The sequence below is a fragment of the Hyla sarda genome, chromosome 1 (genome assembly GCF_029499605.1).
Source record: "Hyla sarda isolate aHylSar1 chromosome 1, aHylSar1.hap1, whole genome shotgun sequence".
In the NCBI taxonomy this organism is placed as follows: domain Eukaryota; kingdom Metazoa; phylum Chordata; class Amphibia; order Anura; family Hylidae; genus Hyla; species Hyla sarda.
The window spans coordinates 386235582-386252087 of NC_079189.1; positions in this window are offsets into that span (position 1 = coordinate 386235582).

The following is a 16506-nucleotide window of genomic DNA, read 5'->3' on the forward strand; positions in this document are numbered from 1 at the left end:
GGCTCCTTTCAAACTATACTGATGCTCCGTTACAAACAGACATTAATGGCTTTTTTTTTTCTACTTTGGCTGCTATTAATGTCCGTTATTGTAATGGAGCAAAACAGGAGTTATAACTTGAATGGGATTCCTCTAATGTCCATTATGATAGCGGTAGAGATGAGCGAACTTACAGTAAATTTGATTCGTCACAAACTTTTCGGCTCGGCGGTTGATGACTTTTCCTGCATAATTAGTTAGGCTTTCAGGTGCTCCCGTGGGCTGGAAAAGGTGGATACAGTCCTAGGAGACTCTTTCCTAGGACTGTATCCACCTTTTCCAGCCCACCGGAGCACCGGAAAGCTGAACTAATTTATGCAGGAAAAGCCATCAACCGCCAAGCCGAGAAGTTTGTGACGAATCAAATTTACTGTAAGTTCGCTCATCTCTAGATAGCGGGAGAAAAAGACGTGACATGCACATATTTTTCTCCCGCTATCTTCCTAATGGCCGATACACTGACGGGCACAAACATCAGTGTGAAAGAAGCATTAGATGGTAATGATACAAGGAAGGGAACACATGCTATGGTATGCTATAGTAAGTTTGATAGAACTAATCTGAATATGATCTAATGAGCAGTAGACATGGAAAATTATCTTGCTTTGCTTAGTTAACCAAAGAAATGAGTAAATTAGTAGTGATAATGTATCATTGTAAGATTTAATGGGGTACTTTACCCATAGACATTTTATCCACTATCCAAAGGATAGGGGATACGATGTCTGATTGCTGGGGACCTCCCCCCCCCCCCCATCCCGCCCCCCCCCCCCACGATCTCCATGCAACATCAGGCATTCTAAACAGTGGGCCCAAATTTACTAAGAGTGTTGTGTAGGTTTCTTTGTGGGTTTTAATACCCTACAATTTTTTACATGATATTTCCTAAGGTTTCCCTACATTTTCCACTTTCCCAATATGCTGCTATTTTTTTACACCTGCTCTGATCTGTCTTGTTTTCCTCAGCTCAAATCCACCACATTTTCTGTGGAAACCTTAGTAAATATGTTGTGTTTTGTGAAAATGTCGGAAACATGCCCCTTTTCCCAATGACCACGCCCCTATTTCAGGGTTTTCTCAGTAAAATGGAGTGTTAGTAGGATTGTTTCAATTCTGGCGCAGACAGAATTTATTACGCAGTGTGCCAAAATCTGGTGCTCAACCCAACAAAACTTGTCGGGTTTGCAATAGTAAATGAGGCCCAGTATGTTTAGAACGCTGGGTTTCCGCAGCTGGAGATGTGACGTCCGACCATGCCCCCTCCATTCATGTCTATGGGAGGGGGCGTGACGGACGTATTTTGGTAAAAAACAAATACTGAAATCAAGAACTGTAGATTTTTGGTTGCTTTACATACCAGAAAATATGAATAAAAAGTGATCAAAAAGACCCATGAAAGCAAAAATGCTACCAATAAAAACTACAAATCATGGTGCAAAAAATTGATATGACTGTATATGAAAAATTTAAAATGTTATAGCTGCAGTTTGAGAGCTAATTTTCTGCGCCATGATCTGTAGTTTTTATCGGTAGCATACTTTTTTTAATGGGCTTTTTTGATCACTTTTTATTCATATTTTCTGGTATGAGGTGGTGTCACTCCTGCTCCACATTTTGTACAGTTATTTTCCTGATATGTATACAATGCTTGCACTTTAAGTATATTTGAGGTTAATACCCAATTGTTTTATACACAAGCATTAGTTTATCCGTGATTTTTATGTAGATTACATTGCTTACATGTGGTAGCAGGTAGTTTTGCCCTTTTGCCTAGTCCCCCCCCCCACCTTTGTGAGTTTTTCCCTGTGTTCCCTTTCATCTTGTATGTTTTTAAATGATATAAGCTGATATAGGGACCTCAAGAAATGTTATACAACATATAAGGGGTGTCCCATGCATAACTAGAATATAGATCTATCAAAGCACGGAACACAACTATGTGCATAAAAATCTATCTTTATTGTTACACATATTAAAAAATACAAGCAAGAAGTGAATATAAAATGGACAAGCAGCAGTTAGAAGAAACAAGTCATAGCACAGGGCAAAAAGTAATGGTAATCGTATATATATATATATATATATATATATATATATATATATTTCCAAAATACCAACAGAGCAGCACATCCAAAAGGCAGATAAGTAAAACGGTGCCAGCGGCGAAATAGCCCGGTCAAGGCGGTCACACATCCAAGGTAGTAATCCGCAGCACTCCAGGAGTAGGTGCAAAAATAAAGTGCTTTATTCCATACTAATACAGAGCAACGTTTCAGCTGCCATGCAGCCTTTCTCAAGCATCATAGTAGTGACAAACAGGAAGTATATAAAGGTGTACAAGTGATTAAAACATTATGAGTATGCAATCAAATCATTAAGACATACATAAATATAAGTGTACAACAACATAAGATACAAGGTAATAAAACCATTGTAATTTAAGAGAAGCAGTGAATGGTGTGTTAAAAATAAAAAAGCAGGTCGAAGGCTGCAAAATATTATAAAAAATCGCATAAAGTGCATAAACAGTCATAATTGATAAACATGTGCAACGTTTAAAATAGCAATCAGGTAGGCGAAGTATGTCGGCTGCACTCACCCCTATATCCATACAAGGTAAACGCCATAATGGCTGATTCATATCCCGAGGCATATGGCGTGTAGGTAGATGGAAACACCCGGTCACATGACCCGTTCCATCACCCCACGTCACATCCGGTGGTCGGGTAAACAATTTTGGTTGTCATGCAGGGAGTCGGGCAGGTCGATGGTTCCGAAAGCGAGGTAGGTCATGTGATAATCACATGACTCACTCTCGCTTCGTCCGCATCATCCCGTCCTAGGTTCCCTTCTCTGCACAGTTGCGCCGGTCAGGGGAATCCCCCTGTGTGGATAGGTGCAGTGAACGTTGTGTGGCCGTCACTCCTGGCAACACCTAGTAGTAAATGAAAAAAGTATAGTATAGAGAAAAATAGAGATAGAAAAATGGTAGGAAAAGTAGATGAAATAGGTCGAGTCGAACAAAAAATAAATAAAAATTAAATTAAAATTAAATAAAAATAAAAATAAATATAAAAATGTAAATAAAATAAAAATTTTTATAAAAAAATAAATAAATAAATAAATAAAAAATAAGTAATGGAAAGATAAAAAATTATAAATAAAAAATAAGAAAGATAAAATAAAATGAAAATGAAAATAAGAATAAAATAAAAAATAAAAATAAATAAAAGATAATAAGAAAAATTAAAAAATAATAGAATAAAGAAATAATATAAATAGCAAATAATAAAATTAAAATAAATAAAATAACATGATACTATGTTGCACAATGCCTGTCTTGCTATTACACTGTGGCACATCCTTCCCTCTCACCTCTAGGTTTTTTATCCTCTTACCCCCGCATTGCGTACTTGCACATATGCTGACAGGGAGACCTCTTGTACCCGCGGGCATTCTAGATGTCCGCTGGGGATTCAGAGTGAGATTAACCATAATCAAGGTGGGCATTTTCGCCGGGGGGTGCCTGCGTCAGTGTGTAGAGCCATAGTTGTAGTTCCATTCTCACTTGCGCGGCTATTATATCCAAAAAATAAGAAAATAATAAATAAATAAATAAATAATAAAATAAAAATAAAAAAAAAATAAATAAATAAAAATAATGAAAAAATATAAAAAAATAATAATAAAGATAATAATGAGAGTAAAATAAGAGAAGGAAAAATAGAATAGAAAAGAGCGTTGTGTTGGGGTGTAAGTCACAAACAACGTTATTTATTGCACCATATGACAACCGAACAGTTTCAAATATAAAGATATTGTGTTGAAAGTAGTGATCGCAGCCGTTATCATCACGCCAGCCTAGGATATATAAAAAAATCAGAATTGAATCAGCCATTATGGCGTTTACCTTGTATGGATATAGGGGTGAGTGCAGCCGACATACTCCGCCTACCTGATTGCTATTTTAAACTTTGCACATGTTTATCAATTATGACTGTTTATGCACTTTATGCGATTTTTTATAATATTTTGCAGCCTTCGACCTGCTTTTTTATTTTTAACACACCATTCACTGCTTCTCTTAAATTACAATGGTTTTATTACCTTGTATCTTATGTTGTTGTACACTTATATTTATGTATGTCTTAATGATTTGATTGCATACTCATAATGTTTTAATCACTTGTACACCTTTATATACTTCCTGTTTGTCACTACTATGATGCTTGAGAAAGGCTGCATGGCAGCTGAAACGTTGCTCTGTATTAGTATGGAATAAAGCACTTTATTTTTGCACCTACTCCTGGAGTGCTGCGGATTACTACCTTGGATGTGTGACCGCCTTGACCGGGCTATTTCGCCGCTGGCACCGTTTTACTTATCTGCCTTTTGGATGTGCTGCTCTGTTGGTATTTTGGAAATATTGAAGTTGGTCGCTGGAGCTTGCACCCACCATGATGGAGACACCTCTATCTACTGCTACTATTACCGGTACTGTGATACCTACTAATATGTTTTCCTATTCTGTTAATGACGCTGATGTTATACTGGGACGTGCTGATGGGGACCCTACATTTTTACATACACCCTCCTTGACAGACCTCCAACGACAGTATACAAATGAAACCAAACGAGCGACTGCTTTGAATCTTCATCTTACTACATTAAAAGAATATTATAAATCACAACGGATCCCACGAGGACTTAGATTTCAACCACGAGAAAATGCTTACTCTCAAGATATAGAATACCGCACAAAATTTGAATTAATTACCAACAAATACTCATTCGATTTGATGCTGTTAAACATGGAGTTTATATATAAAGACCTTATGGACACTCAAACCCGCATTGCGACAATTGAAACCTCTCTACACACCACCTGCAAGGAAGAGGATGTAACCAATCTAATGGAGAAACAAACCAATTTTTTACAGAAATTCAAGGCAGACCAAGAAACTGTTAAAAGGAACAAATGGCATTGAGATAACTTTGATTACACTACTGGGCGTGTGTATACCTGGGGAGTGTCATCCTCACAGAAAAGATTCCGGAAAACCAAGGACTCTAACACAGACTCTAATGATATTCAAAAGAGGGACACTACCGTGGATAATAACAATATTGATTTTTATGGGGAAACCAGTGGCCCAAAAGAGGACCCACACGGAGAGGGGGCCGCCGCCATGGACGCTCCCGTAAAAACCCGAGCACAACGGAACCCCAAGACAGCACAAGCCAAGCTTTCATTCAAGAAGAAAAAGAACATACATCCACGGTAAATTTGTCCTCTACCCCTTTAACATCTGAACAACTACAGTTATTAGCTAGAGGGTTGAATTACTGTCCTTCACAAATTACTGATTGGTTCCAACTAGAGTTGGATTTATTACAATTTTTTCGTAAAATTAAACTCAAAATATGGTTTTTTGAACATCCTATGAACCAAACTGAATTTGTACCATCTAACTCATCTCACATTAATGGTTTTTCTTTTTGTGATTATAATTTAAACATTCCTAGCCGCTTCCAGCCACACATTGACTCATGCAGTTTTGATACTTTTTGTCAATTTGTTAAACGGGATATTGAGAAATTAAAGGGGGTTCAAATCAAACCCCATAAAACTAACCTTACTAAAATAGAGGCCTTAGCCCTCAATGATCTGATCCATAGCCACAACTTGGTGATGAAGCCCGCTGACAAGGGCGGAGCCGTTGTGGTTATGGATCGGAGCAAATACATTGGGGAGGCCAACCGTCAACTATCGGATGGGTTGACATACAAAAAACTTTCAAAAGACCCCACTAAGGAAATAACTGTACGGGTCAAGTATGTGCTGGATAAGGCTTTAGACTCTGATATCATTGACAAACCATTGTACGAATTTTTATTGGTTGAGCACCCTGTGGTGCCGGTTCTATACCTTTTACCAAAGATACACAAGTGCCTGGTGGACCCCCCCGGGAGGCCTATTGTCTCCGGGCGGGGTTCCATCACCAGTGGCTTGTCTATCTTTACCGATCAAGTCTTAAGACCTTATGCAATGAGAACTAGGTCGTATTTGAGGGACACATCCGATTTTCTTAAAAAGATTGCCGATCTTGACATACCAGAGGGGGCCTTTGTTGCCACATTGGATGTTGTCAGCCTGTACACCTCCATCCCACACGATGGGGGTGTGCAGGCTGTCAGATCCATGATAAATCCTGATTTCTCACATGCACAGATTGAGTTCATAGTTGAGTTATTATACACTATTTTGCAAAATAATTATTTTTTATTCAATGATGTTTTTTACCTCCAGACCACCGGCACCGCCATGGGCATGAACGTGGCACCCACGTATGCTAACGTGTACATGGCGGTGCTGGAGGAGACGTTCGTCTATGTGTCCCACCATTCCGACAAATTGTTGGGATGGTGGCGATACATAGACAACGTCTTCTTGGTCTGGAAGGGCAGTAGGGAGGAACTGGATTCCTTTCATTATTTTTTGAATTCTATTGATCCTCACATTCAGTTTACTTTAACCGCATCACAAGAGTCTGTTAATTTTTTGGACACCTTGGTTTCTGTTCATACACAGCGTTTAGTCACCAGCCTTTATGTTAAACCAACAGATTCCAATTCCATTTTACACTTCAATAGTAACCATCCCCGCTCAATGGTCCGATCATTGCCCACCAGTCAAATGATTAGGGCAAGACGGATCATTGAGCGGGAGGAAGAAATTGAACCAGCCTTGGATAAGATGGTAGCGAACTTCAGGAGACGTGGATACCCTCCACGCCTTTTGGAAGATAGCAAGCAGAGAGTTATGAGAATGGATCGCAAAAAACTTATTTATGAGACAACATCAAAAAAGTCACAGACCAGATTGGCTTTTGTATCCACGTTTGGTGACCACTCGAGCCAATTGGCCAGAGTTGTTAACAAACATTGGAAATTATTGAAAGAAAGTTTTCCATTGGTCCCTGAGTTTGCGAGTCCGCCCCTGATGTCATACCGGAGGTCCCGCAACCTCAGAGACAGACTGATCAAATCGGATGTGTCCAGACAGACACCTTCACAAAGGTATCTGTCTGTCAAAAATAAGGGATCTTTTCCATGTTGTCAGTGTGTCAACTGTCCCCTGATGTTGAAAGGGGGCCAGTTCACCCATCCTAAAACAGGAAAAGTGTACAATTTGAAACATTATTTGACATGTACATCTACTTTTGTAATATACGCCTTGATATGCCCATGTGGTCTCGTCTATGTTGGCGAGACCACATGGGATTTCAAAACACGTATTAATCATCACCGGTATACTATTAGGAAAAAGCGTTTGGATCTACCGGTATCCAAGCACTTCACCGAAATGTGTCATTCCGAGTGGGATCTCCGCTTTGTCCTTTTAGACCACACTCCCCCCCTCAAAAGGGGTGGGGATCGTGTGAGTAAACTTAAGAAGACAGAACTAAGATGGATATATCAGCTTGGGTCCCTTAGACCCAACGGACTTAATGTAGATTTCACGGTCACCCCACAGATTTATTTGGCGTAACCCCTAGCAACCAGTAGATACACAAACTCATTTCCAGTTTAGTCAGTGGTGACGAGATATTAAGATCAATATGTATCTATTTGTGAATATGTATTTACACTTGTTCTCTTTTTTTATATATCCTAGGCTGGCGTGATGATGACGGCTGCGATCACTACTTTCAACACAATATCTTTATATTTGAAACTGTTCGGTTGTCATATGGTGCAATAAATAACGTTGTTTGTGACTTACACCCCAACACAACGCTCTTTTCTATTCTATTTTTCCTTCTCTTATTTTACTCTCATTATTATCTTTATTATTATTTTTTGATATTTTTTCATTATTTTTATTTATTTATTTATTTTTTATTTTTATTTTATTATTTATTTATTTATTATTTTCTTATTTTTGGGATATAATAGCCGCGCAAGTGAGAATGGAACTACAACTATGGCTCTACACACTGACGCAGGCACCCCCCGGCGAAAATGCCCACCTTGATTATGGTTAATCTCACTCTGAATCCCCAGCGGACATCTAGAATGCCCGCGGGTACAAGAGGTCTCCCTGTCAGCATATGTGCAAGTACGCAATGCGGGGGTAAGAGGATAAAAAACCTAGAGGTGAGAGGGAAGGATGTGCCATAGTGTAATAACAAGACAGGCATTGTGCAACATAGTATCATGTTATTTTATTTATTTTTATTTTATTATTATTTGCTATTTATATTATTTCTTTATTCTATTATTTTTTTATTTTTCTTATTATCTTTTATTTATTTTTATTTTTTATTTTATTCTTATTTTCATTTTCATTTTATTTTATCTTTCTTATTTTTTATTTATTATTTTTTATCTTTCCATTACTTATTTTTTATTTACATTTTTATATTTATTTTTATTTAATTTTAATTTTATTTTTATTTATTTTTTGTTCGACTCGACCTATTTCATCTACTTTTCCTACCATTTTTCTATCTCTATTTTTCTCTATACTATACTTTTTTCATTTACTACTAGGTGTTGCCAGGAGTGACGGCCACACAACGTTCACTGCACCTATCCACACAGGGGGATTCCCCTGACCGGCGCAACTGTGCAGAGAAGGGAACCTAGGACGGGTTGATGCGGACGAAGCGAGAGTGAGTCATGTGATTATCACATGACCTACCTCGCTTTCGGAACCATCGACCTGCCCAACTCCCTGCATGACAACCAAAATTGTTTACCCGACCACCGGATGTGACGTGGGGTGATGGAACAGGTCATGTGACCGGGTGTTTCCATCTACCTACACGCCATATGCCTCGGGATATGAATCAGCCATTATGGCGTTTACCTTGTATGGATATAGGGGTGAGTGCAGCCGACATACTCCGCCTACCTGATTGCTATTTTAAACTTTGCACATGTTTATCAATTATGACTGTTTATGCACTTTATGCGATTTTTTATAATATTTTGCAGCCTTCGACCTGCTTTTTTATTTTTAACACACCATTCACTGCTTCTCTTAAATTACAATGGTTTTATTACCTTGTATCTTATGTTGTTGTACACTTATATTTATGTATGTCTTAATGATTTGATTGCATACTCATAATGTTTTAATCACTTGTACACCTTTATATACTTCCTGTTTGTCACTACTATGATGCTTGAGAAAGGCTGCATGGCAGCTGAAACGTTGCTCTGTATTAGTATGGAATAAAGCACTTTATTTTTGCACCTACTCCTGGAGTGCTGCGGATTACTACCTTGGATATATATATATATATATATATATATATATATATATATATATATATATATATAAAAGTAATGGTAATCATATATATATATATATATATATTTTTTTTTTTTTTTTAAGGTGCAAATGGACATGAAAAAGGGGTTTAATATCCAAACAAGTATAGAGCTAAATCAAGCCTATTGCATAAACGGGACATCCCCACTGGAACAGAGAATATGATGATATACAGCAATGAGAATTAAGATATCAAATTGTCGACTCTGAGGGATAAATGGGATAGGGATGGAGGATGTGTGTGCTCAAAAACAAAAAGTTATAAATCCTCATCCAACCTTCATCAGCATTGAGCCAACCAAATACAAATCCCATACACCATTAGGAGTAAACAGTGTGCTGTATTTACATGCCCGGGACTATGACCACCCCTGTGCCATTTCGCTTTACGCTTCTTCAGGGAGTGTGAGTGACTCCCTGAAGAAGTGTAAAGCGAAACGGCACAGGGGTGGTCATAGTCCCGGGCGTGTAAGTACAGCACATTGTTTACTCCTAATGGTGTATGGGATTTCTATTTGGTTGGCTCAGTGCTGATGGAGGTTGGCTGAGGATTTATAACTTTTTGTTTTTGAGCACACACATCCTTAATCCCTATCCCATTTATCCCTCAGAGTCGACAATTTGATATCTTAATTCTCATTCTCTGTTCCAGTGGGGATGTCCCGTTTATGCAATAGGTTTGATTTAGCTCTATACTTGTTTGGATATTGAACCCCTTTTTCATGTCCATTTGCACCTGCTATATATATATATATGATTACTTTTTGCCCTGTGCTATGACTTGTTTCTTCTAACTGCTGCTTGTCCATGTGTAACAATAAAGATTTTTAATTCACATAGTTGTGTTCCGTGCTTTGATAGTTCCATGTTTTTAAATGATTACAATAAAATATAATTAAAATCTACATAAAATGACTCCATATTGTGTGGTTTTATATAGTGTAAAGCAACCAAAAATCTGCAATTCTTGACCTTGGTATTTATTTTATTTTTTACATCTACGCCATTCACCGTGCTGTTTAATTAAAGGGGTTATCTAGGGATAGAAAAGCAGAGCTAATTTATTTCAAAAACCGCTCCCCGTCTGTCTCCAGGTTGGGTGTGGTTCTGCAGCTCAGTTCCATTGAAGTGAATGGAGCCAAGTTGTAATACCACACACAACCTGGGGACAGACATGGAGCTGTTTTTGAAATAAATTAGCTCTGTTTTTCTATTCCTGGATAACATTATTATTTACTAGCTTGGACATTTCTCCACACGACAATACCATATATGTTTACATTTATTTTATTTAAAAATGTTAAAGGGGGTGAACCAAACTTTTATTAGAGGAGGTGCCCATTCATGTTTATTATTTTATTTATTTATTTATTTTACTATAACATGCAATCATTGGATTGCATACACTGTTTAGTGCTGTGCTATTGTACATCATTCATCAGCTGGAGCAAGAGAGAAGAGATCAGACTGCTTGGAGACAGGTAGGGACCCTCCAGCCATCATGCAAGCTGAGCGGGACCCTGTGATCACCTTGTGGTGGTCCCGATCAGCACACCCACCAACCGCCCACACACAGTGATTGGCCTTAGATCCAAAGGGATCTAAAGGGTTAATTGCCTAGCAACAATGATTGCTGCTGCAGGCTATTAGCTGAGGCCCTTGGTGTCACAATCCCGCTCTGATGACAGTCACCCCTTCCTAGGATGCATGCATACGTCTTATAGCGGGAAGGGGTTAACCCCTTTGGAATGATTGTACTGATCCAAGCGATTCTGAGATTTATCAAAACTAGTGCAGAGGAAAAGTTGACCCATGGCGACCAATCAGATTGCTTCTTTAATTTTTCAGAGGCCTCTTTAAAAATTAAAGAAGCAATATGATTGGTTGCTATGGGCAACAGCCTAACTTTTCCTCTGCACAGGTCTTGATAAATCTCCCTCATTGTACTTTATATAAATGGTTACATTTGGTTGATATATTCAGTGTTTTTTGTGAAAAACTTCAAAATTTAATGAAAAATTTGAAAAATGTTCTTTACTAGATTTGAAATTCTCTGCCATATAAATTTAGCCCATAAACTTGTTATTAATACACAATTTGCCTTCTTTATGTTGGTATCATCTGGTAAACATACTTTTTAGGGCATTAACCCCTTAAAAGGGTATTCCGGTGGAAAAGATTTTTTTTTTAAATCAACTGGTGCCAGAAAGTTAAACAGATTTGTAAATTATGTGTGTAGCAGAGAGATAGGAAAACAGAGCAACTCACCACACCGATCCAGATATTCTTTGCAAGTGGTTTCTTTATTCCATGTCTTCAAACATAGGAAACAAGCAGGGGAGAGTGAGCGTGGGACGCGGGGGTATCCTTTCGGTGACAAGACCGTTTGGCGCCGAGGCGCTTCGTCAGACCGGGATACTTGTATCCCGGTCTGACAAAGCGCCTCGGCGCCAAACGGTCCCGTTACCGAGAGTATACCCCCCGTCCCACGCTCACTCTCCCCTGCTTGTTTCCTATGTTTGAAGACATGGAATAAAGAAACCACTTGCAAAGAATATCTGGATCGGTGTGGTGAGTTGCTCTGTTTTCCTATCTAGGTAGCAGTCTCAGGGCGTACAGGTACACCCTGAGTCCTTAAGGGTGCGTTCCCACCTGGCGTATACGTTCACTATAAACACAGGGCTTTCCGGCGGCAGCCCTATGTGTGTAGTGAGTTTTGGAGGCGGGGCTGTGTGCCGGCGTGACTGTGACACGCGGCTCCCGCCTCCAAAACTCACTGCACACATAGGGCTGCCGCCGGAAAGCCCTGTGTGTATAGTGAGCAAGGAATACACAGCGTATTTCCCGCTGCTGCCGTAAATTTTGCGCAGCGTCAAATATGCTGCATATACGCCCTGTGGGAACGCACCCTAAGTGGTTAAAAGGCTTATAATATAATGAGTAATTTTTAAGTAAAATTCTAAATTAGATTTTTGTAGGGACCATTTCAATTCTAAAGAGGATTTGAAGGGCTTGTATGCTGAAAACCCCTATGAATCACCCCATTTCAAAGACTTCACCCCTCCAAGTATTCAGAATGGCATTAACAAAATGTATTAACCCTTTAGGTGGTGCACAAGATTTAAAGGAGAAGTACCATGTAGGAATATGTAACCCCTATCCAAAGGATCGCTGGGGGTTCAACCACTGGGACCCCCATGATCTCCTATATGGCGCTCAGGCTCGTCTCACGCACAAAGCAGAGGTCGGCACGTGCCCTAAATCCATCTCTATGGGAGAGCCAGACATACACGAGTTCATACTTTTTCCAGCTATCCCATAGAGGTGAATAGAGGGAGCGTGCTAACCCCCGCTCCTTTTCGAAGAGAGCCCAAACCTTGTACGGGAGATCGCAGGGGGTCCCAGTGATCAGACACTTATCCCCTATCTTTTGGATAGGAGATACATTTTGATACTTGGGACTTCTCCTTTATAGCAAAGTAAAAATGACGTTTGCCATTTTTTCCCTCCATTTTAATTAATGTTTTGTACCGTAACAGGTATTAACAATTCAAATCAAAATGTATTACTACAATTTTTCAGTTTTTAGAAATATCCCATATGTCGCCCAAGTGTGCTACCAAGAGAGGCTGTAGGATGTTGCTGTGAGTGGCTGCGGCACATTGAGAGGCTGCAGGACGCTACTAAGAGAGGCTGGGGGACATTACCGACAGGGGCTGGGGTACACTACCAAGAAGGGCTATGGAACATTAATGTGAGAGACTGCTGGACGTTGCTGTGGCACATAAAGAGGCTGCAGGACACTACCAAGAGGGGCTGTGGGACATTACTGATGGGCTGGGGGACACTACCTAGAGGGGCTATCAAACATGAGAGACTGTGGGACACAAAGAGGTGCTGCAGAATATTAAAGGGGTACTCCGGTGGAAAACTTTTTTTTTTTTTTTTTTTTATGAACCGGTGCCAGAAAGTTAGGCTGGGTTCACACTACGTTGTCCCCCATACGGGAGCGCATACGGCAGGGGGGAGCTAAAAGCTCGCGCTCCCGTATGTCACCGTATGCGCTCCCGTATGTCATTCATTTCAATGAGCCGACCGGAGTGAAACGTTTGGTCCGGTCGGCTCATTTTTGCGCCGTATGCGCTTTTACAACCGGACCTAAAACCGTGGTTGACCACAGTTTTAGGTCCGGTTGTAAAAGCGCATACGGCGCAAAAATGAGCCGACCGGACCAAACGTTTCACTCCGGTCGGCTCATTGAAATGAATGACATACGGGAGCGCATACGGTGACATACTGAAGCGCGAGCTTTTAGCTCCCCCCCTGCCGTATGCGCTCCCGTATGGGGGAAAACGTAGTGTGAACCCAGCCTTAAACAGATTTGTAAATTAGAGCAAAGTAGAAAGATAGTCAGCTCACCCGGCCACAGCACGGCAATATAATCCTCCAAGGTATGAAGAAAGCAGGTAGATGCCCTCGCTGGCATTTACCTGCTTTCTTCAGATTTGTAAATTACTTCTATTAACCCCTTAAGGACGCCGGACGTAAATGTACGTCCTGGTGAGGTGGCACTTAACGCACCAGGACGTACATTTATGTCCTAAGCATAACCGCGAGCATCGGAGCGATGCCCGTGTCATGCGCGGCTGATCCCGGCTGCTGATCGCAGCCAGGGACCCGCCGGCAATGGCCGACGCCCGCGATCTCGCGGGCGTCCGCCATTAACCCCTCAGGTGCCGGGATCAATACAGATCCCAGCATCTGCGGGAGTTTGCGATTTAAATGAACGATCGGATCGCCCGCAGCGCTGCTGCGGGGATCCGATCATTCATAACGCCGCACGGAGGTCCCCTCTCCTTCCTCCGTGCGGCTCCCGACGTCTCCTGCTCTGGTCTGTGATCGAGCAGACCAGAGCAGGAGATGACCGATAATACTGATCTGTTCTATGTCCTATACATAGAACAGATCAGTATTAGCAATCATGGTATTGCTATGAATAGTCCCCTATGGGGACTATTCAAGTGTAAAAAAAAATGTAAAAAAATGTAAAAAAATGTAAAAGTAAAAGTAAAAAAAAAAGTGAAAAATCCCCTCCCCCAATAAAAAAAGTAAAACGGCCGTTTTTTCCTATTTTACCCCCAAAAAGCGTAAAAAACATTTTTTATAGACATATTTGGTATCGCCGCGTGCGTAAATGTCCGAACTATTAAAATAAAATGTGAATTCGGGTAGAAAAACAGACATGGTGCACATCTACAATCTTGTATAATGATCTGATTGCTTCTCAGCATAATATCAAAAACTAACAGGTTGTTAGTATACATTTTTGATCAAAAAGTACAAGCCCACTCGCCACGTCAAGGCCACCTATTTTGAGTGGGTCCCTAACGTCCCTAGCATAAAATGGCGCAGCACCGAGCGGCGACCACCACCGCCGCGACACCAATGCCCACAGTGGGGAGCGACCCACCGGCAGAGCGGCCCCAATGCCACTCAAACCAGTCTTTGGGCCGCACCCCCCCGCAGACACGGCGCCACGGCAGTAACGGACACCGCACAGCACCACACCAGTGTGAACAGGGTGTAATGGCTCACTTACCATGCTCTCCCAGTCAGACTGGGAGGCTGCTAGGAAAGAAATGACCCATGTGTAGCTAACTACTACTTATATAGGGTTGGGCTGAGGGGGTGGGGAAGAGTGCAGACAACATGTTCAAACAAAAAAAAAAAAAAAAACAAAAAAAAAGAGGGGATAGAAATCACAATGTGAATTCGGGTAGAAAAACAGACATGGTGCACATCTACAATCTTGTATAATGATCTGATTGCTTCTCAGCATAATATCAAAAACTAACAGGTTGTTAGTATACATTTTTGATCAAAAAGTACAAGCCCACTCGCCACGTCAAGGCCACCTATTTTGAGTGGGTCCCTAACGTCCCTAGCATAAAATGGACCACCACCGCCGCGACACCAATGCCCACAGTGGGGAGTGACCCACCGGCAGAGCGGCCCCAATGCCACTCAAACCAGTCTTTGGGCCGCACCCAAATGTTAATGATCCCGTATGGTGAACGGCGTGAACGAAAAAAAATTAAAAAAGTCAAAAATTCCTACTTTTTTAATACATTTTATTTAAAAAAAAATTATAAAAAGTGTATTAAAAGTTTTTTATATGCAAATGTGGTATCAAAAAAAAGTACAGATCATGGCGCAAAAAATGAGCCCCCATACCGCCGCTTATACGGAAAAATAAAAAAGTTAGAGGTCATCAAAATAAAGGGATTATAAACGTACTAATTTGGTTAAAAAGTTTGTGATTTTTTTTAAGCGCAACAATAATATAAAAGTATATAATCATGGGTATCATTTTAATCGTATTGACCCTAAGAATAAAGAACACATGTCACTTTTACCATAAATTGTACGGCGTGAAAACAAAACCTTCCAAAATTAGCAAAATTGCGTTTTTCGTTTTAATTTCCCCACAAAAATAGTGTTTTTTGGTTGCGCCATACATTTTATGATATGAGTGATGTCATTACAAAGGACAACTGGTCACGCAAAAAACAAGCCCTCATACTAGTCTGTGGATGAAAATATAAGAGTTATGATTTTTAGAAGGCGAGGAGGAAAAAATGAAAATGTAAAAATTAAATTGTCTGAGTCCTTAAGGCCAAAATGGGCTGAGTCCTTAAGGGGTTAAAAAGCGTAATCCTTCCAGTACTTATTAGCAGCTGTTTACTACAGAGGAAAATATTTTTTTTAATTTCTTTTTTGTCTTGACCACAGTGCTCTCTGCTGACACCTGATGTCCGTATCATGAACTGTCCAGAGAAGGAGAAAATCCCCATAGCAAACCCATGCTACTATGGACAGTTCCTGACAAGGACAGAGGTGTCAGCAGAGAGCACTGTGGACAACACAAAAAAGAAATTCAAAAAGTAAAGAATTTCCTCTGTAGCATACAGCTGCTAAAAAGTACTAAAAGTATTAAGATTTTTTAATAGAAGTAATTTACAAATCTGTTTAACTTTCTGGCACCAGTTCATTTAAAAAAACATTTTCCACCAGAGTACCCCTTTAATGTGGGGGGGGGCTGCAAGATTTTACCATGAGGGGCT